A 22946-nucleotide genomic window follows, 5' to 3' on the forward strand; every position below is an offset into this window, starting at 1 on the left:
AAACCTGACCATAAAGAACGAATTATGATGACAGGGAAGCTCAAGACATAAACACAAAAGACAATGACTTGTCCAGCAAGACAAAACCATAAAAAATGCAGCTTGGGCAAAATTACAACATTTATTCCTAGAACAGTTAAAGAAAGAGATGCTTATTTTTTTAAGAACTAAAAATGATTCAAAAAACCAAATGAGAGCTATGGAAGATAGATATGAAAATTAGAAAATGAGGTACAAAATTTTACTGAAAATTACAATTGGTCAAATGGGAACTAATCACTCCATAAGGCATCAAGAAATAATAAAACAGTCAAAAGATTTTTGAAAATGGTAATATTTCATGGGGGAAAAAAAAGAACTGACTTGAGAATGAATTTCTTCAAATGTCTTGGATTTGGTCTTCTTCACAACAACTCTACACTCTCTGTCTCCCTTATTGTCACCCCCAACCCTTGCCAGATAGGATCTTGTCAACTTTGGAGGACCAAGTGAATTGAACTTTAAAAAAAATTAGCTATAATAACTCAGGGGAAAATAATCTAATAGAACCAAATAGATCCAAATACAAATAGAACCAAAGGCAGACTGGACATGATGAGGAAAGGCAGATTCAAAGTTCTTCCAGGGCCAATAGAAAAGCCACCCCACAAAGAAGAAGCCCCTTCCAGTAACTAGAATCTATAAGTTACTATCCTTTGCCACAAGTGCTTGAGTTCACATCCCCAAAGACACTATATGAACTTTTGGGAGAATATGAGACAAATTTGGGGGAGCTGAATTTTTTTCATCAACCATATCGATTTAGTAAATTCTTATTTCTAAAAGCTAATTAACTGAGACTAATTGGTATCAACTGATAATCATTGGGGGAAGGAGGAAGATGCTCCTGGAAGTGACTCATGAGCATTAGACAAACATCTCACAAACTCTCAGGGTTACCCCTAGAACTCTGAGAGGACAAGAAGCCTCCCAAGCTGTGGAGACCTGACCTGCCAGTACAAGTGAGTTTTGGAAAGGAGAAAACAATCACTTACATAGCACTTATCATGTACCAGATCCTGTGATAATCCCTTCAAAGAAATTGATGTTATCTTCATTTCATTTTATGATTAAGGAAACTGAGGCAGGATGAGATTAAATGACTTGCCTAGCTTCACACAGAGAATGAGTATCAGAGGTAGAATTTGAACTCAGGTCTTGACTACGAGTTTCATACTTTACCTAGCTTCCAAGAGGATAGTGGGAAAAGTTGTCCCAGAGCATGTATGACACAAATGTTTGCTTCTGTATGAAGATGACTTATGGAAAAGAGCTTGTAATCAGAAGACCTGATATCAAATCCTACCTCTGCCTCACCTATATGGACAAGTTACTTAATCTCTCTGGTCCTTGCTTCTTCAACTGCAAAGTGAGAGTTGGACTAGATGGTCTCTTGAATTCTTTCCAGTTTTAGATCATTGAGCTTAGTGCTCACTGAAGTAAAGCACATTCAATAATGGAGATAAGATTTCACCAGTGGGCTGTTCAGAACTGAGTTCCAATTTGGGAGATGAACAAAACAACATACCACATGACAATGGAGCTAGTGTTGCTCTAGACTAGGTAGAGATAATCCATAAAAGGTCATCAGCTTTCCGTGAGCCATAGAAAACAGCAATTACTTAGCATTTAGGATGAGCATGGGACTGACTCCCCAGGCAGAGGATATGAATGCCACCTGGTGGTTAAACATACAAACAAAAAATTAGGGCTAATATCTAATAAAAATAACAACCCTATGAAGCAAATGTTTATACTAAGTCTCTATCCCCTTTGAGATTTTGAAAGTACTAGTAACAAAGCTTCTAATCTCTTTGGTCCCACATGTGGACCTCTTGGTCAATGACAAAATCAAGGCAAGATGGAAAGAAGAGTGAGAAGAAAGGAACAAGGGTTCATAAACATTTCTTATTTATATTTAGTATTTTGATAACTGTATTCTAATAAAATTTTGATAGTTATGCATTATTTTATGCATTCAAAAATTTAATTCTTAGAAGGGATTCATAGGCTTCCTCAGACTATAAAAGGGGACCATGGCACAACTGAGAAGACCTGGTCCAGGGGATTACCTAATTATCCCATTCTTGTCAACCTTATGTCCTTTAGTCTATTCCATTTGGAATTAGTTGTTTGTCCTTCATTCTCAAGGAAGACAGAGATATACAGAAGGTGATGTCATGACTTGCAAATGAATTGGATTTAAGTGAGGGAGGCTGTGCAAAGTTATCAGCCTAACTCTCTCCTCTGAAGCCATCTGGGACCAATGGCAAGATCTTGGACTGGAGATGGCTCCACTGGGAGCCAGCTAGGTTGCAAAGTGCCTGCACCGTCAGACCTGAAGTCAGGAAGACCTGAGTTTAAATCTGACCTCAGATATTTACTAATTATATGACCTTGGGAAAGTCACTTAACCTCCTTGGGGTATATTTCCTTATTTGTAAAAGAAACTGGAGAAGGAAATGGCAAACAACTCCAGTGTCTTTGCCAAGAATACCCCAAATGGGATCACAAAGAGTCAAATATAACTGAAACAATCGAGCAGCCATCCTATAAATTCAATGGAGCTTAGATTTAGAGATGATCTCAGAGGTCATGTAACCTAACTCACTCCCTCATTGTACAGATAAGGAAAGAGAGTTCCAAGAAGGTTGACTGTTAAATAAATGGCAGATCTGGGTTCTTAATCCAGGACCTTAGCCTCCATGCTTATTATGGTTTCCTCCCAAGGGATGGTCCAGATTTTTTTTTTCTTATGCAGGATCTGGTCTTCCAGGTGCTTCCTCCTTAACAGTACTACAGACACCAGCAGGTGTGCCAGCATTGCTTGGATTCTCTGACCCCATCTTCATTTCTGGTGCAGGGCTGTTTATCTGTATTTGTTCCAGTCCTGGGGGATGGTGCAGAGATAATTCTAGCACCTCCTCCAAACTAGATCTGGAGGAGGTGTTGCAGCTTCTTCTCCTTGGTTTATTTATTTATTTATTTTCCCCCAGCTGGAGGGTTTCACTGCCTTCTTCTCATGGACTCTTGAGTGCATAAATTATATTATTTTAGGGAACCACAAGTGAAGTCTTTTCAGTGCTTGAAAATATTTGGGAGAGAAAAAAGTGTAACTTGAATTGAATTATTGGTCCACATAAACAATCTGTCCATAAGCAGCCAGTAAAACAAGCTAGAGCATCCCTAGAGCACTGTAGTGCAGAACTGTGAAAATGCCTTGAAGTTAAAGGTTAGTGGGGAAGCCTTTAACAATTCTATGAAGGAGAGAGATACAAGTCACAGTTTGTGGTCATTCAAAAACAAGACCTTTCAAGAGAATTAGACTTAATTCTGGATTGTAAATCATTTTGCAATGTGTGTTATCTTCATTTGAAAGTGTGTGTATGTGTAGATCTCCTGTTTTTCCTTAGCTAACCCTGACTACTTTGATATGTTCTACTATCAGAAGAAAACAGAAAAATAATATATTTTGGTCTGAGCCTCTAGCAAACCTGGATCTGAACAGTGCCTGAAAATGCTATCTGATACTCTAGAGGAGCACTCCCCCCCGCCCAGGTTTAGGAGATAATATCATATTTCCCTAAAAATAAGACCAGTTTTATATTAACTTCTGCTCCAAAAGACACAGGATTTATTTTCAAGGAATGTCTGGACAAAGGCAGTCATTCCTGGAATAATCATTATTTCATCTATTCTTCTCTTTGTGAGGAAGTTCTTCATGTCTTTGGCGTGGTGAATGCTGACTGAATCTCACACTAGGGGACCTCTGGACACCTTGCAAAACAAGTGGCTGCATTAGATAGACCCACTTCCTTATAACTACTAGTGGGCACCAGGCTTTTTCAGTTTAAAGAACATAAGCACCTGAATCATGTTCAGTCTTATCTTTCTTGCCCTTAGTGATGATTAGAGGTAGTGCTTTCTTTCCATCTAGACATGATCAGGTGAGTTGTGTCAGTTCTCCAATTGGTCATTTAACAATAAATTTTGAGTTCATCTGTTTACTTAAGCATTTACCTCTTGTCCAAAGGTGCCCTCAGGTATTTACAAATAATTATAATTTATATTAAGTATTAATGTCAATAATACTATTTATATATTAATATTATTTTATAATTCAATATGTCTGTTTGTGTTGCAATGAATGCACTAAATATGTACAGTCTAGCTGATGATCTTAACTGGGGCTTATTTTTGGAGTAGACTTATATTATGAACATGCTGAAAAAATCATGCTAGGGTTATTTTGGGGAGAACATGATGATGATGGTGATGACAATAGCCTACATTTTCAAAGCACTTTAATGTCAATTCATTTGATCCTCATAACAACCAATGAGCCAAGGTGCTATTGTCATCCCATTTTACAAATGATTATACTGGAGAAGGATAAGTGATTTGTCCAGGATCATATAACTAGTTAATATTTGAGGCTTAGGTCTCCCTGATTCCAAGTCCAGCATTCTGTATATTATAACAGCTAAGTCAGGTAGCTGCAAAGAAGTTCCTAGTACCCCTGAACACAAAAAATTAGACTGTGAGATCCTTGAGAGAGAACTTTCCCTAAAGTAGCCCTGTGAGATGTTTTCATTTTATAAATCATTGGATCACAATTCTAGAACTGAAAGGGACCTTGAGGTCATCTTTTCCAACTCCCATTTAACAGATGAAGGAACTCAATCTCAGAATTGTTAAGTGACTTGACTGGGGTCATACAGTTAATAGGTGAGAGGGGATGCAATCCAGCTCTTCTGACTTCAGATCCAGCAAAATTCTCCTCTACTCTGTCTACCTTTCAGCAATAATTTCTCTCCCTCCCTTCCCCTCCCCCTCCTCTGTTCTGTTCTCTCTTCTCTGTCATTGTCTCTCCATATATATATATATATATATATATATATATATAGTGTATGTATGTGTATATACACATATAAACATATACATGCATGTATCTATGTATATACTCACACTAGCACAGTGTTTGAATCCAGCCTCAGACACTTGACATATTCTATTTGTGGTCTTGGCTAAGTTACCTAGTTGCCTCCCATCTATGGCTACTGAATCCAGATGGAGAAAGTGAGACTGCTGATAGCATAGCACCCCTTCACACAAACCCAGTTCATGTGCTTGTCATGGTATCACCTCCCTGATGTCATGTTCCTCTTCAAGAATGAAGGACAAACACCATCATTTATATGTACATATATACATGTATATCATGTATATCTAGAGAGAGAGAGAGAGAGAGCGAGAGATGATAGAGATGATAAAGAGATGTGTGAGAGAGATGTGAGAGAGAGAGATGTGAGAGTGAGTGAGAGAGAGAGAGAGAGAGAGAGAGAGAGAGAGAGAGAGAGAGAGAGAGAGAGAGAGAGAGAGAGAGAGAGATCGGGGAAGAATTGGTCTATAGGGGCCATTCTAGGAAGTATAGTCTTGGAAGTTTTCAAGGGAGATCTGAACCCATGCTTCCTGGAATGACTTCAATAGTTCAATTCAACCCTCACTACTCCCTTCTCCTGATTAAATATTTCTCATCTGCTGCAAATCACCCGGAGGGGTGCATTTTGCACATTTGTCCATATTCCAAATTTTAGAAAGTTGTATGGGGTCCTGGAGAGGCTCAAGCCTAGAAGTCTTGGCACAAAATAAAAATATAATTAAGCAGATAATGCCAACAAGTAATTTTCTAGCTCTATACATGATTCTCAGGGATCCTTCTGTACAGTTTGGTGCTCCCCCCCATCATTTCTATTTGAATTTAACACCACTGTTGTAGATCATCATCACCTCCCACCTGAACTTTTGCAATAGCCTTCCTTTTGGTTTACCAGACTCAAGTGTCTCCCCACTCCAGTCCTACTTTACTTAGCTGCCAATGTGTTATGTTCCTGTTAGAGTAGCAGCTCGGAATGTGTTAGATTCCTGCTGGCTAGCTTATCCTCACCCAGGCAAACATTGAAAGGGCAGGAGACAAGTTCTCCAAGATCTCCTGGATCTCCTAGATCTCCATAGTCATTGCCCAACACCCCCTCCCCCCTTCCCTAAACCAGGAAGAAGGCATGGGGGGGGTCCCTTGATTTCTAAAATAAGCTTTTTGAGACATAGGTTTGAGTTTTGAAATTCTAAAAAGGAAGATTTTCCTTCTCCCTCCCAGTTCCCTCTGCAGAAGGTGGGGGCAGCAGAGAATGAGAGAGCATTTCAAATTACTTGAGTTGTTAACTACAGTAAGATTTGGAGTTGTTGCATTTTCTGAACAGTAGCCAACACCATTACAAACTGTCCAATAGCATGTGACATTTTTACTCTCAACACAGGAAGTGCAGTTAGTGTGCACTTCATGGCTTTCTGGTGCCGGAGCAAGAGTCATGGTGTGCTTGATTGTAGGCTGGAGAGTGAAATTCATCATAGGTGTCAGGGTCTGCATCAGGGTTGGCATCAGGGTCTGCAGCACCGATGAGGAGCCTCTAGAGTTGGTCATAGGTTTAGGGGTTCGAGTTGCACTTAGCACAGGCAGCAGAGGCAAAAAGGAACAGCAAGCAGGCCCCTCGCATCCTGTTCATGCTGCTGGTATGGACTGCTGCTGAGGAAGAAGCTCCGTCCCCTGTGGTGCTGCCTCAGAAACTCCACTTCCCTCTGATTCCTCAGTGCTGAGTACTTGTTTCTTTTCACTTTCGTTGGTTCCTGAGTGCTGAATCCTTACTTGTTTCTTCTTACTTCCCTTCACACCTCCTTGTTCCAATCAGCCCCTTGGTAACAATCAATCTGTTACCTCTCTGAAGTCCTCTGCTCCAGGATGTTGCCTGGTTTCTCTTACTTGTATCTGCTGGTCCTTATCCCGGACTCCACTCAGATAGCTCTGCCTCTGTGTCCCTGTTCAGGCACCATTTGTTAGGTTCTTGTTAAACTAGCTGCTCAGGAAATGTTAGGGTCCTGCCGGCTAGCCTGTCCTTACCCAGATGAACACGGAAAGGGTGGGAGACAAGGATAACAAGTTCTCCTTAAAGTTCTCTAAGTTCTCCACGATCTCCTAGATCTCCATTTATTAAACCAAATACAAGAGCTTAAATATCCTCTCCAGTCCCTGGTCCACTCCCACTCCTGTGGCACTCTACAATCAACCAACAAATACTCCCACATACAACAGTCCCTTATACCAATGGACCTTTCTAAAATGTAGGTCTATAACCTCTCTCTCTCTCTCTCTCTCTCTCTCTCTCTCTCTCTCTCTCTCTCTCTCTCTCACCCGGTGCTCTATCCACTGCACCACCTAGCCGCCCCTACAACATGTCTTTAAGGCAGAAATGGATATAGATTTTAGAAATAAAGGGTGATACCATAAGTCAATTAGGAGAACAGGGAGAGGGGATGATTTTATGACAAACAAGATATAGAGAACATTATAAAATACAAAATGGATGATTCTGATTACATTAAATCAAAAAGTTTTTTTTATAAAAAAACAAGATTAGAAAGAATATAGAACACTGGGAAACATTTTTCACAGTGTTTCTGATAAAGGACTCCCTTCTAATATAGAGAACTGAGTCAAATGTATAGGGATCCAAATCATTTCCCAATTGATAAATGGTCAAAGGATATGAACAGGTTGTTTTCAGATAAATTAAAATTATCTATAGTCATATTGAAATGGTTGAAATTATTATTTATTAGAGAAATACAAATTAAAAACAACTCTAAGGTACCACCTCACACCTATCAGATTGGTTAAAATGACAAAAAAAAAAAGAAAATCATCAGTTTTGGAGGGGAGGTGGGAAAAAATGAGACATTATTGCCCTGTTGGTGGATTTGTGAACTGATTCAGCTATTCTGGAGAGCAATTTGGAACTAAATCAGAAGATTAACTTGGAATTAACCCAAAGGTTATTGCCAAAGAGCAAATAAAATAAAATAAAATACCCTTTGATCCAGCAATACCTCTACTAGATTTGTATCTCAAAGAGACCATAAAAAGAAAGACCTACATGTACAAAAATATTTGTAGCAGCTCTTTTTTGTAGTAGCAAAGAATTTGAGATTGAGGGGATGCCCATTAATTGGACAACTGAATAAATCATAGAATACGAATATGATGAAATGCTATTGTTCCCTAAGAAATCATGACAAGGTGGACTTTAGAAAAACCTGGAAAGATTTGTTTGAACTGAGGTTGAGTGAAGTGAGCAAAACCAAGAGAACATTGTTCACAATGACAACAACATTATCAGATGACCTACTATGAGATCCTTGGCACCTTTCAGCAGTACAGTAATCAAGGACAATTCTAAGAGACTTGTGGTGGAAAAATGGCATGTATATCAGAGAAAAATTACGGAGTCTGAATGCAGACAAAAACATATTATTTTCACTTTTTAAAACTTGTTTTATTTTTTCTTTCTTAGGTTTTCCCCCCTTTAGTTCTGATTCTTTCACAACATATGTAATATAGAAACAGGTAAAATCTGATTACTCAATATCATGGGGAAGAAGAGGGAAAGGAATGGGGTAGAAAAATTTGGAGCTCAAAAACTTACAAAAAGATACATGTTGAAAACTATTTTTGTATGTAATTGGAAAAAATAAAATTAAGCAACATTGAAAAAATAAAATGTATGTCTATATTATTTCCCTTTCCTGATAATCTCTAGTGATTTACTGTTGCCTCCTGGATCAAATACAGAGTCCTGGTTGGCTTTTGTATAATCTAGATCTTTTCTATTTTCTTATGTTTTACTTTCTGTCTTTTACTCTACTAAGCTACCACATTTCCCCTCCCAACTAAGTATCACCTTTGTTAGACACTGGCCATTCCTTATACCTGGAATTCTCTCCCTCCTCAACTGCTTCAAGACTTCCTCTAAGACTCAATTTTCTTCTTCTGCAGAAAGTTTTTGTGTTCTCTCCCTCCCCTAAGCTTTCCTTCTGAGTTTACCTTCCATCTATACATATATATATAGCTTTTTGTAATGTGAGCTCCTAAAGAACAGGAACTGTGTTTTTGCTTTTTTTTTTTTTTTATGTGGCCCCAAGAAACAGGCCTTGGCTTTTGCACTTGTTCTCAGTTCTAGGAGTTTCCAACCTTGTGAGTTTCAAAATTGGTTGGACAATAGACTGAAGTCTGTAGCCAATGCAGAATTGCCCCCAAAGGAAGAGTATCTTCTGGACCCAGATCAGAGAAAACTGAGATGAGGACTCATTTGACAATTTGTCCTTATCTGGATATGAATTTGTTAGCCAAATGCTATGTAGGATCTGAGTTAATAATAAATATGTCCCCAGATGTTGTGGGAAATGTTTGTATTTTTCTTTCCCTTTGTAAACATAATTGATATTAAATGGATTGGAGGTGCTAGTCACTGGCTCCTAACAATAGAGGGAACACAGTCAGTTGATGCGACTTTTAGCATTAATTTGGAAGCCAGGGGAAGTTTCCTGAATCCAGTAGTCTGAATCCAGACTGGGTTTTGCAACCAACCCAGCATCAAGGTCTCCAGGAGCAAGGAAAGGACTCTTGGACCCTTTGTCAAAGTTAATTGGTATTAAGTGGTGGTATGGTACAGAGAACTGAGGAGATCCCAGCCTATGGGGCCTCCAGGTGATGACCTTAGAGAAAAGAATGCTCCTAACCCCTTTAGGAACCTTGAACATGTGTAACTTGTCAGAGTACATCTTCAATACATACAAATATAGTCCTGAGTATTGGGAACTCTCACGGTTAAAAGTGCTTTAGGCTTTAGGCACTCTGTCTTAGAAAGTTACCATGGATATTGAGAGGTTAAATTACTTTTCCCACGTCTTTGATCCAAGGTCCTAGGATGTCAGAGGCAAGACTTCAGTTTATGGCTTCCATCCACTACATCACACTGCATCTCCTAAAAATTTCTTACATATGATTTGTTTTCCAACAGCACTGTCCTCAGTTCAGTTCTATTATTATTCCCATATTACAGATGAAAAAAAATTGTGTCTCAGAGAGGGTTTTAAGTGGCAAGTTATGAATCCGCAGTTAATAAGGTTCAGTGTCCCTGATCCTGAGTCGCACGTGGACTTCCCTAAGTGTGAAGACAGGGGAGTTTCACTAGTGAGGAAGGGCCGCACCTCCCCGGGACTCTCCTGGTCTCCAGCCTCCCTTTTTTCGGTCCTGAGGGCAGGATCTCACTTTCTAGGAAGGTCCGCGGCCTCAGAAGGGAAGGAGAAGCCTTTCGGTGACGGAGCAGGCAAAGGATTTATTTGCCCCGTGGGGGGGGGGGGTGCGCTGTGCACTTTGTCTAAGTGCAAAGAAGCCAAACTTTACTTGGGTCTTGGGGACCTTAGCTTCATCTCCCGATTCCTCCGATAGCTTCCACTCCATTGCCCGCCCATCCTTCCCGCCCTCTGCCCCCCCCATCCCCGAGAGAGCCTAAAGGACCCTTTAATTCATTACTGGTCGGCTCTATCCCATCACCCAGGGAAGTGGGTATCCCTGCTGGGAGATGATGAGGCTGAATTCCTGGAGCAAGGTCACTTTTTCTTTTATCCCTGTCAATTCCTTGAGGAGAGGGCACTCCCCAGAATTTCTGATCCCTCCCTCTCTCTTCTTTCAGTCCCCGAAGAATTCCCTCCCCCCTGCCCTCCAGATTCCTTCCCCCTCTCTTCTTCCCCACCCTCTTCTCATTTTCCTCTCCTTCCTTTCCAGAGAAAGACCCCTCCTAAGTCTCTTTAGCCTGAACTCGCCGGGAAGCCTGGGAGTCATTCACTTTCCCCTTCTCTTTCCCTCCTCCTCTTTCCCCCTCCCTCTTCCCTCCTCCCTAGCCCCCCTTCTCGTGATCGAACCACCCGGCTTCCACATCGCCTCCTCAGTCTCCTCTAGTTCTCCTCGGTGGTGACTCCAGCTCTCGGCCATGCCCTGGTAACCCATGGCATTGGAGCTCCCCTTTATACCACCCACGAGACTCCATGACTGAAATAGGCATCTCCTAAGCCAAGCTGGGTAGCATCTCTACGATCTCCCCCAAGCAACAGGTAGGGAGTAAAGCCACCTTTCTCTCAGGATGCGTGTGCATGACTCAAAATACTGGGCTGGTAAGCAGAGGATCTTGATTCAAATTCTGACTCTCATTGACCTCGGCCAAGTCACTTTACTTCCTTGGTCTCAGCGTCTCCTTTTGTAAAATGAATGGGAATTGAATTAGATGGTTTCTGAGGTCCCTGTCCAGTTCAGAGCTACGATTCTTCGATCCCACGACTCTAGTGCATGAAAGTTCTTCTCCCTTGTACTTAACTTGCATCCCCATGCTTTCAAAGACCCTAGGAGTAGCCCTGGGAGAAAAGATGTGTCTCTTGAGTGCCCCAACTCTTTTAAGTACCTCAGCAATGAGGAGCAAGCTCAGCACTTACAAAAATTTTCTTTTGGACAACTTCTAGACTGGGCAATAGGATTGCAGAGAAGTTTTCTGCTACTACAGATGCTTTAAATATTAAGTGACAATGTTTCATTTGGAATCCAAACGAAATTCCTGCTAGTTAAGCAATACCGAAGGATTTGCCCCCCCCTTTTAATTTATATAATTATTAACAGATGTCATTTTTTAAAAGGTGTAAAAAGCCATTCCTGGAAAGCCTACTCTTCATGTTGAAAATATCTTTGGCAGGTTTGTAATGGGCGGTTTTCTTTTTCTCTGTTTTCCTTTTTCTATCAACCTAACTGCACACAGACAAGCAAAAGAGCCCAGAGGGAGCTTTTACAAAGTCTTGCAGAGACTGGGCTGCCCTTCCCCTCCATCATTGCCCCACTAGTGCCTCTGTTGGAAAAGAGGAGACTGTCAGTACAGTCTGGCTTTCTTCTCTATCTTTAGTTTTCCCTACTGGGTTCTAAAATAGGAGTTGCCCCTTTTAACCTGATGAATTTCAAGTCTGGAGCATAAAGGATTCAGGGAATGAGCAAATCTGTTCTTGATAATTACTCTGCCACCTGTAGAATCATGTTTAGAACCAAACTGACTCAACATTTGAGAGAAAAAAGAGATGTCACCCACATGAGACGTTTAGGCTTGAAAGAAGTAACCAGGTATTTTACAAGACTTGATTTAGACTAAGAATTGTCAGAGGGTTTCAAGTCTACGAAGTAATTGGATTTGGAAGCAATGTTGGTAGTGTGACATTTAGTCTGTTTTTAAGTAAATGTTCATAGAATCATAGATTTCAAGCTGGAAGGTATCTTAGATCTCACTTAGTTCACCCCCTTAATTTTAAGGATGAAGAACCTGAGATTTAGAAAGGTTGAATAATTTGTCTCAGCACACACAGGTAATAGGATTCAAACCTAGGTCCTCTGCCTTCAAATGCAGGGTTTACTTTTATCTGTATTTTCTGTGGAAAGTGTTGGTGGGGGATGGAGAGCAAAGATCAAGGAGCATTGGTTGGCATTGATTTTTTCCAACTGAATGAAACATTTTATTTCAACCTGTCTTAGATTATTAAGGTATTTTCACTGTATTTATAATGTATAGTTTACCCACTCTGAGCAAATTATGTTTTTTGAGAATATGTTTCTTCATTTCTAATATGGAGAGATCAGACTAGATGACCCCTGAAGTGCCTTCCAACTTTAAATCCTATGACACAGAACACAGAATCAATCAAAAGCATGTTGTGGTAGACAAGTGCTTACTATTTATTATTTAATATATAAAGAGAAAAATGTAAATTTTCTACCCTTAAGCAGCTTACCTTTTATTGGAAATAAGAATGTCATTATTTTATTAAGTTCTTTTCAATTCAATAGCAGCCTACTATATGACAGACATTATGCTACATGCTGACAATACAAAGACAATAATAATAATACAAACCTAAATAGTCCAATACTTCAAAAAAGTTTAAATTTTGTTGCAGTGATTTGCATTTCTAGATTTCATATTCTATTCTTATTTTATATGACTAATTAAAAGTGATCAATGCCTAAGCTAAAAAGCATTGAAGTAAATTGAAAAGCCTGGAATGTAGCCTACCACAAAACAATCTATAAGTGTTTTCTTCTTTTAAGAAAACCCAAAATGCCAAAACTCAGAAGGAATGACATTCATTTTGATGCTATTTTTTTTCTTTTCTTATTCACTTGGCAGGGATCTTTCTTTTACCAAAGAACTAGTTGCAGGATTTCTTTAATGAATAAGTTCCAGGTTAATTGATTCAAGTTTCTTTGAAATATAACTTTCTAGAAATGCTCCTACTAGACTGATAAGACTTTGGGGCACAATTAGGAAGCTTTTAAAGTGAACTGAAATAACCACATGACTGAAATGCAGTCAGTTGTGACTCTGCCCTTAGCCTTCCTCCAAATGATTGCAAAATGTCACAACATTATTTTATTTCCATTCTTAAACTACATTTAGAAATAGATCCAGAGAAATTTCCAATTTCACTTGAAAAAAAGTCTTTTGCCAGTTGTTTTCATAGAAAAGTCAATTTTTAAAAGTCAGTAAAAAGCTTAGTATTTGCTGATTGATTCAAGTATTCTTAAGTCCTAACATACATGACATAGGAAGTGGGCTAAAGAGTTCCCTCAGCATAATGAATGGGATAACTATACAGCTTTAGAAGATTCATCAGGGAGATGTGGAAAGGGAAATCAATTGGCACAGCAATGATGGTTGGCAAACATCCATCAGAAAGCTGGCTGCTAATGGATAATATTATCCCTTAGTTCATCAATTCATACTATGTAGACTGCACGGTGGTAGGTTTTCTAATGTAACACGTTCCATATGTGAGAAGCTATATATAGTGTATTAGACTTGGAATCAGAGTTCAAATCCCACTTCTGATGGTAATCAGTGGTAGAATCATTTAACCTTTCTGAGACTTTATGTCCTTATTTGTAAAATGGGGAATAATAGTACCTTCTTCATAAGGTTCAAATGAGATAATGTATTATAAGAATGTCAATTATTATTATGACAACATTTTACTCTATTGTTCTGTTAACCATTTTTGTACTGAATCTTTCAAAGTAAAATATAATTCACATCTGAGTGAATAATAGGGAGAGGAATAGAGATAGGGACTAGAATTGTGGATTCATTGATATGGGGAATTATCTATAAAGGAAACTCCCTCTTGCCAATGCAGGTCAGTACTTTCTCTGTAATTTATTTTTTTTAAAGGCACCTAGATCCCCTAGAGCAGGGATTTTTAAACCCTAGGTAGAATTTCCCTGTCTGGGGCCATTCTTTATCCACTGTGGCACACTGAACAATAATCCAAATGAATACAGTCTCAGTTTTCTCAGCTATAAAATGAGTGTCAGATTAAATGACCTCTAAATTATTCCAGAAAGTTCTTTGACATTAGTCTAATTGGTATGAATTGTTATATTCTGTCTGGTTCTGCCACCTAGTGGTATCCAGATATAAAACCTGAGAATTTCTAGTCTGGACCCCCAAATTATGTCATATGCCTCCATACTTATTTGTCTCTCATTTGTTAAGAAAATCAGAGAATTTTAGAACTAGAAAGAACTTCAGAGGTCACAATGGCTAAAATGTATCAGTGTTCTTTATGCAAGGAAGCATTGATACTGTTTCAATTCCCAATTTCTTTATTAACAATAACCTGCTATGTGCTAAGCTCTTTGCCTATTCATGATTTTTACTTTTTTCAGTCATAGAATCAGAGTATTTAGAGTGAAAAAGGAAGCCTAAAGATTATGTAGTCTTCTTTATTTCATAAATGAGAAAACAGGACTAGAGAGATTTAGTGACTTACCCAAGGTCACACAGGCAATAAGAAGCAGGGATTTGAACCTGTTCTTTGCTTCCAGTTGCATTATCCATGCACTACAGTGCTTCCCAACTTCAAGCATGTATAACACACTTTCTAGTCTATATTCTGTAGTCCATAATTGTGGTATATTGGGAATCAAAGGATCTGATTTGAAATTATATCTCTGATAATTACTACCTGCATGATCTTGTTCAAATCATTTAACCTCCTCAGTTTCTTCATTTTAGAGGAATGTATAAGCTCTAAAATAATGAGCCTATTACTCTATGAATTCTGTGAGTGCCTCTAGGGCAAGGGTAGGGAATGTCTTAAATGATTTGGTCTGGTACTGCCAAGGCAACCACAGGCAGTTCAATAAATTTGATTAAATTCTAGGAGTTTTTAAGGAGTGAATTAAATGTTTGGCCAAATATAGCAGGCTAATTTTTTAGGTTTTTGGCCCTTGGCAAAAAAAAGGTTTCCTACACCTGTAATCTTTTAAAAATATCCTTGACTAGAAGAGACAAAAAAATATTTAAGGAATATATACTTGTCTACTTATATCATCACTAATTTGAGTTTACATCTGGCTTCAACTTCAGCTACATGCAAAAAACCAAATTGAACTCCTCTGCTTGATCTCAGAGAATAGAAGTAGGAGCAATGAGTGGAAGTTACTGGGAAACAGATTTAGCAGTGTAAGCTCCTTGGAGGCTAGTGTTTTTTGATTTTACATTCTTGGCAACATGTACAATATTTTGTACACAGTAGGCATTAATGAATGCTTGTTGGATTGGATTAGATTTCACTTCAGGAAAAGGGAAAACTTCCTAATATTTAAAGCTACCAGAATTGGAATTGGTTTCTTAGGTCAGGTAAATTATTTATCACTGAAGATTGTTGTTAATGTTAGAGAAGGGAGTCCTTTATAGCTAAAGATTGGACTAGATACAGCATAAAGAGCATTGGCTTGGTAGGTGGAGGCCCTGGATTCACATTTCACTTTTTTTCCCCCCTTATTCCTTTGTTTGCTTGACACTGAACAAGTCACTTAATGTCTCTGGGCCTCAGGTTCCCTCTTCTGTAAAATTTCAGAATTGGCCAAAGTTATCCCTGGATGTCTCCAGTAACTCAAAATCAATGATTCTGTGGCCTTTAAGGTTCCTTTCAGCTCTAAGACTCCATGAAACATTTATTTGTTATTTCTAGATAACAAATCTGGGAGACATATAAAGACTGAAAAAATGACAGCTTCTTCCTTAGTGGAGTTTACAACCTTATACAGAGACACAGACACAATAACTCAAGTACAAAATGCTACCTGATAAATCATCACAAGAAGTAAAAACTCTGTGATATTTGAGTTCTAAGGAGGAAAGAATAGTCTGAGGATTATTAAAAGAGGCTTCAAGGAGGAGATACTATTTGAACTGTACATTAAAAGATGGGCACAATATTAGCAAGTGGAAATGGGAGAGAGAGCTTCACAAAAATATAAATGTCTGTTAATACAATTATCAGAAAGAGGTCGTTAAAATAACCGGTATTTTCTTCTAAACAATTAATATTACCACATATTATAAAATTGTAAATATATTCAATGTGTGAATGAAATAATAGTTATAGGACTTCAAATGTTCAAAATAAATTTGTACAAATAAAATAAATATATATTTCAAAATATGGCATCATAATATTCTTAGAACTGGCAGGAAACATGGGGATAATCTATCCCCTCTTTTTAGAGATGGGGAAATTGAGGCTAAGAGGAGATAAGTGATTTGCCCAAGATGACACAGTTAACAAATGGTAATCAATGAGCCAACAACAAGTAGTTATTTAGACTTTAGAGCCTATTATGTACTAGGTACTGGAGATATAAAAGCAAAACCAAAATGATCACTACCCTCAAAGAACTCACATTCTATTAGTAGAGACCATATGCTTAAATACAAAATGTATGCAAAGTAAGGTTTGGGGTCAGAGAATCCCCAGCAGCTGGTAGTGGGAAGTAAAAATCAGAAGAGACCTCATGTAGGAGGTATTATTTGAGTTGAGCTTTGAAGAAAGTTAGGAACTTCAAGTAGCAGATTTGAGGAGAGAATGTGTTCAGGAATGGAGGTCAACCTGGACAATGACATTGAATGCCATATGGAATGTTGAGTGAATGAAAAACAACTGAACTAGGATAAAAATTGACAAAATAGGAAGATAAAGATTAAGTAAAAAAAACAAAATTTAACACCCCTTTAGAATGAAGTTTGGACACTTTTTGGTATTGGTAGGTCATGTACAAATGTCATCTCATAGACTGATAATTGTGCCATTGCTAATTGATATGAGAATAATATTAATAAAATAATAGCTCATATGTATATAGTCTTTTCAGGTTTTTAAGTACTTATATATGTATGTATGAATATACACACACATATATATGTATATACATATATATGTATATATATATGTATTCTTATTTAATTCCTGTAAGCCTCACCCTTTATTCATGTTCCCATCTGTGATCTGCCCACCCCATAATCAGCTGTGTAGTGACTCACAGTAAAGCATGACTGCTCTGACCTCAGCCTTATTATCCAAGGCCGAGGTTTGGAATAGAAAGACAGCTCTAATCCTTTGGAAATCATGCACAATGGAATGCATGGTTACATAGGAAAAGTTCCATGCAAAGAAAAGGGAATAGGGAAAGACAGGGCACATTCACCTGAGCCTTCAGTAACACCAATTTTGAGCTGCTTTAAATAATCAATGTCATTTGCAGGCTCTCCTCCAGGGTTTCATCAGGACCAACTATCACTGATCCTGATTTTAAGTTTCACCACAAGGCAAACTCAGATTTTCCAGAGTAACGTGTTCTTCAGTATTCATCCTATTTTAAAATATACTTAATTATAGACTGAATTAGAAAGGTTAACCAAATGCATGGCCTCTAATTGCTTTGATTTTGAGGTCATATTGTAAAACTCTGCCTCTTTTTGCAAGATGACTTTGTTATTTCTAAACTTAGTAGTATGTTATAGTTATATTGGACATACTCAAATATTTGCACTCATCTGGCAAATTACATTTATTAGGTTTTAAAAGACCAAAAGTATAATCCTTAGGTGTCAAAATTTACTAAGGCATTCATTTTTATTTTAAAAAATCATTACTTATAAATATCTTAAGCTCTCAAATTTTTACTTAAGGTAATTACTTAAGTCCAGTCTAATTTAACTATAATGTTTAAAAAAAAAGAATTAAATTTAGATTCAATAAAACAACAGGGTGTTGTAATGGAAAGAACATTAAATTAAATATTGGGAAACTTGAGTTCTAGTCTGGCATCTGTCTCTAATTAACTGTATGGCCTTAACCTTTCTAGGTGTGAATTCCTCACTTCTTCAGGAAGACTCATCTTCCTGAGTTCAAATTTGGCCTCTGACACTTAGCTGTGTGACCTTCAGACAGGTCACTTAATTTGTTTGCCTCAGTTTTCTCATCTATAAAATGAGCTGGAGAAGGAAGTGACAAACCCTTACAGTATCTTTGCGAAGAAAAACCCCAAATGGGCTCATGAAGACCCATGCCTGAAAAAAAAAACTGAAAAGCAACATTCTTCACTTATAAAATAAGACATTTGGATTAGGTGATTTGTGATGTCTCTTCCAGTTTGAAGATTCTGTGATTCCATTATCATTGGTTTTTTTTTTTTAAATCCAAGCTCAAAGAGGGCAAAACTGTGTTTTATTTAAATGTAGCACACAGAATTTCCCCTTACCCACAGGGCAGAGGAAAGCTATCCCAGTTTTCAGGTTACTGGGTTAGTTTTCAGCCAGAATCACTGCTCTCATGCCCCCCACCAATGTTTTCCCCCTAGAGTCTAGACTCTAGACAATGAGAAGATACAAAAGTTTGAAGGAAAAGACTTTTGGTTTGGCCAAATAAATTATAAGATTCCCTAATCCACTTGCCCACATAGGTACAACTCTCCCATGGTGTACACCAACTATTTGGGACAGAGGAAATATAGGTAATACTTGACAAGAGACAGAGGGCTTAATATATGCCAGAGAATGTGAATGGCCACAGTGATTCATGCCTCCAATGTTTCATGCCTATTTAATCATCCATTCATTATACTTAGGTGGATTGCTCTCTATTAGGCTTCTCTGCTGAACTGCTCTCTGCCACCTACAGGTCTTCAGTTGGGCAACAAGCTCTTCTCTTAAGGTGAAAAGATCACCTGGCTTTTTGTTTATATATTGAAAGGGACTATCTTTATTTCTTCAGTCAAGAAAGACTAGTGAGTAGTACCTAGGGAGCTAATTATAAGAAGACTTAGTCATTCTTAAGAATGACTTTTGAACTCTTTTTTTCCTACTGCTTTCCATCTAAATATTGATTTACCTAACTTCTTATTTCTTTTAACTCTTTTCTACTTGATCAATAATTAGGGTGCCTTTCAATTCATTCTTTTTTTGGGGGGGATTCAAGGCAATGAGTTAAGTGACTTGTCCAAGAACACAGAGCTAGGTAATTATTAAATGTCTGAGGCTAGATTTAACCTCAGGTCCTCCTAATTCCCTTGCCCCACCTAGCTGTGCCCCCCCCCCCATCCCCTTCAATTCAGTCTAAGGACTCCTAGCAAATCTGTAAAGTTGCTGAGTGGGGTGAGAGTGAGGAGGTTCTTTTCAGCCTTCATAATGTCCTTGCTTGCCATGCAATCAACTCAGGCATAAAGCTAAAAGGACTAGATGGACCTAGTGATGATGGTGTTCTTTTTCCTATTACTCCCCTTCTTCCAATCAATCAAAACCACATCACAAACTTTAAGTCTCCTCTAGTGCCTAGCATAGTATGCTGGTATTAAGTGTATTAGAAGTTTAATGAATGTCTATTGAATTGATTTATCATCTTTTATGTTTAAAATGATGCATTAAGTGATGATAGCTATTTTTATGTGAAATGATCACACTTTGCAGAAGAAGGCACTGATAAACAATTTTTCCAAAGCAGATGGGCAGTTTTTCCATATATGCTGCTATTCAGATGAATGAATAAAAAAGCATTTATTAAATGCTTACTATATGTAAGGCATTGTATCCCAAGTGCCAGATATACAAGTAGACCACCCCCATACTCAAAGAGCCCACAATCTAATAGGGGGAGACAAAACATAGGAAAATTCAGCTTGAAGTCAGATGGAAAGGTTCAGTGGTACTTGATGGCAAGAAGTATGCTTAATTTTGGTTCTGTACCCTCAAGGGACCGGAATATGTAGGAGTGTGCTGGTAAATGTTTACCAGCTGACTCTCTGGGGAAAACATGTGCTTGCGCTGTTTTTTTTTTTTTTAAGTCTAACCTTCATTATTAACATTTTCTTCATCATTTTAAAATGTCCAGACAAACAACAAAACAATAAAGACCTTATTTGTAGTGTTTGCTAATTTTCAAGGTGTAAATGAATGCTCACACTAAAAATTTAGCAGTTGTCTCTTAGGAACCATATGAGCAAGTTCCAGAACACTCCTGGATACTTACACCCAACTATGTTGCTGAATATTTGTTTAAAATAGTTTTACTAACTTATTTGTTCTGACCATAAAGAGCAATAGTTAACTTGTAGGGTAAGGAAGAAAATAAGAATGACCTGTCAAGGAATCATCCCTGGGTCTTTCTGATCTGAGTCAGTATCTGTGCTTTTGGTTCCAGTGATTTTACCACTGACTACTCAATAATATTACCCCTCCTCCCCCCCAAACCCACCCCTTACTTCCTGATCACTGAACTCCAACTTGAGACAAAATATCTTCTGAATTCTACTGGTGCTAAGGCTAGCTCCATGGGTTTGGAGTTATATATTCAATCCAATCCATAATTCATTTTTCCCCATTCCCTTGCCACTATAATTGTAACTAGATGCCCACTTCTGGCATCTGCTCCCTTTTCCCATTTTACTCCATATCCACAAACTCCAGACCACAAGAGTATGCTTTCTAAAGTTTATTTATAAGGGAAAAGAAAATACAGTATACAAATTCAGAAATAATATGCCAGGGCAAGATAATTAGAAGTGAAGATAAAAATAAAATTCTTTATTCTTGGACTGGGTAGTATCTAGTTTTTACCCTCTTCTTTCTAGCTAGTGAGTTTGAATCTACTTTGATCCTTGTGCTCATTGTGAATCTCTCACAGTCAAAAACATCTTTTTCCCTCATGAACCCTATGGAAAGTGATCTCTTCTATCCCCAAAACACTGATATCAATACTATCCTAAAGCCAATTTGGAATTAGTCCTTCTGTATGCTGCATATCAAACTAATTGCTTGAGTCTACAATACTTGCCTTAACTTAACCAGTCAGAAATCCTCTTGATGGTGTAATAGACTTTTGGTATTCTACATACCTCTAGTTATCTAAAGTTATTTTTTATTAACCACTATCTAAATCCCTCTTCTTCCTGTCAAGAGGAAGAGAAAGAAATATATGGTGATTTCAGATGTGCCACTCCTTCCTAAAATTGCCAGTGGAAGAGGAAAAAAACTAGACATTATCTGGCATGTACCTTGAATTTGAATATAATAGATATCAAAGAATTCAAAGGAATGGTAGGGAAGATCTATGGGCCAAAAATTCTTTAGGGAAATCAGCTTAAGCTGATTGTGAAACTTACACATCTGAAGATACTAAGAGAAGTAATTCTGATGAGAAGAAATATAAGTTATCTGAAGAAAGGGATGAGGTTGTATAGACAACTCATGTATGAATTTAGATTTTTCTAAGGATATGTAGAGAGTATTCAAACTCGGGAAACAGGAAGAATACAAAAATATGGCAATGTAAGAATAATGTTAGAAGTATTAGAATGAACTGAAAAAGGACTTCATGAAGAGGTCTTGTTGGTCTTGTTTTTAAATAATAAGGGAAAAGAGAATGCTCATGGGAGAAAGAGATCATGGTTTTGAGTGAATGGGATGATGATAAATAGCAATGAAGAAGACAGCATTATTCTGTTTTTTTTCTTCTGATTTCTCTGCCAAGGAGAGGGACCTTTGGAGTAGAGAGAAAAGAATAAAGAAGACTAATAGGGAATTGATGCTCCTAATGTAAGCATGGGAGCACCTAACTGCCCTTGGTGAATTCAAGTCACTTTGCCTTGATGAACTATATCCTCAGGTACTGAAAGATCTGGTGGTTGGAATTGTTGAGCCCCCATTATCTGAAAATATCATGGAGAACAAAGAGAGGCACTCCAGGACTAGAGAAGAATACATGATCTGATTTTCAAAAAAGGATAGGGAATAGTTTGAAAACTAGAGGCCACTGAGTTTGATTTAATTTCCTAATGAAATTATTACAAAGATGGTTAGTGAAAACCTTGAAAAGCTAGAAGTTATCACAAAGAGACAGAGATGATTTAGTCCAGATTCCTCTTGTGGTCTGAAGCCCTGTATTCAAATTCTGGTTCTGCTTTTTCTGACAGTGTGAGCTTGGGCAAGTTTGTTAGCCCTTCTAGGTTTTAATTTTCTGACCTGTGAAATGAAGAATCTGTACTCTGTGCTTCCTTCCAACTCTGAGTTCTCTAACCATGTTAACAACACCTGAAAACTTCTGTCACTCTCAAATATACTGCCAATGTAGAAGAAGCTGTAGACTTTCTAGTACTGTGACATCCTAGCCATACCTCCATGTGTCAGGTATGTTGCTTTGCCCTTCTGTTAACAGTACTAAGAGGGTCTCAATCCTCTGCCATGGGATCAATCTGAGGGGGTTGAGCAATGGGCTTGAGAAATTGAATCAGCCAGCTCTTACTGAATTTCTATCCCATTAGACTGTGAGTTAAAATTATTTGTATCCCTGGAGCCTAACCAAGTATTAAATAAATACTTAATGACTGATTGATGGTGACATTCACACCATCATTGACTGGTATTATTTTTGTCCAGAAGAACACATATAATACAGACTCTCTTGCTAGCCTTCCCTCAATGAAAGATGTATCAGTAGAGCACAGAGAATTACATGGAAAAGAAAGCATCTGTAGATCCTAAACCACTGGGGCAGGGTGCTTTGCTCTCTCCCTCTCTAACATACATAGTATATATTTTGCATTTTTCCTCCATATAGATATAGGTAGATAGATAGAATATTTCCTCAATATC

General features: G+C 38.0%; 1 protein-coding gene across 2 annotated transcripts in view; it reads left to right on the forward strand.

Annotated features, from left to right (window-relative positions):
• The window catches only part of PRSS35 (serine protease 35), a 121839-nt gene that overhangs the window by 89872 nt on the left and 9021 nt on the right, over nt 1–22946 (forward strand). Inside the window, exon 1 of one of the 2 annotated variants that reach the window (XM_074187087.1) lies at nt 10501–11043. The exons of the other annotated variant lie outside the window; for it this stretch is intronic. The gene's annotated coding sequence lies outside the window, so the exon portion shown is untranslated. Of the gene's footprint in view, nt 1–10500; nt 11044–22946 lie in introns of those variants that run through there. 2 annotated transcript variants of the gene reach the window in all.

Source organism: Macrotis lagotis, chromosome 5 (genome assembly GCF_037893015.1).
Source record: "Macrotis lagotis isolate mMagLag1 chromosome 5, bilby.v1.9.chrom.fasta, whole genome shotgun sequence".
NCBI lineage: Eukaryota > Metazoa > Chordata > Mammalia > Peramelemorphia > Peramelidae > Macrotis > Macrotis lagotis.